Genomic DNA, 409 nt, shown 5'->3' on the forward strand with positions numbered 1-409 from the left:
TCGTTACTCTTAAGGTTGTATATTTTATCAGAAAATATTCGCTCTACTAGCGATCTATGTCCACACCTCTTCTCTGACGCACATTACTTTTTGCTGAGCTGCGCCCGAAAGACATGTAAATACGTTGTCTGCAGCTTTAACTACACATGCCCACAACGCAACGTATATTTTCCTAAAACACGAAATGCATTCTAGCAATATTTAGTACCCTACGTACCTTCGTCTGTGGCAGAAAACAGCCACGGTGCCTTTATTAATACTATAATCACGAATATTTTTTTCGATATCTATTCTCAGTTTTCTGAGATAATTCCCTATTTTTTCTTTGAAATCTAATCTCCTTTCCAGACTATATGAATATGAATTTATCAAGTAATACAAAGTCAAAGAGGTGAGAGGAAGAGACGCG

The 409-nt window shown here is 36.9% G+C and overlaps 1 protein-coding gene across 1 annotated transcript in view; it reads left to right on the plus strand.

Annotated features, from left to right (window-relative positions):
* Positions 1–409, plus strand: part of LOC119587144 (homeobox protein unplugged-like) — a gene marked incomplete at its 5' end in the record, with an annotated part of 31,105 nt that overhangs the window by 27,111 nt on the left and 3,585 nt on the right.

The sequence above is a fragment of the Penaeus monodon genome, chromosome 22 (assembly GCF_015228065.2).
Source record: "Penaeus monodon isolate SGIC_2016 chromosome 22, NSTDA_Pmon_1, whole genome shotgun sequence".
NCBI lineage: Eukaryota > Metazoa > Arthropoda > Malacostraca > Decapoda > Penaeidae > Penaeus > Penaeus monodon.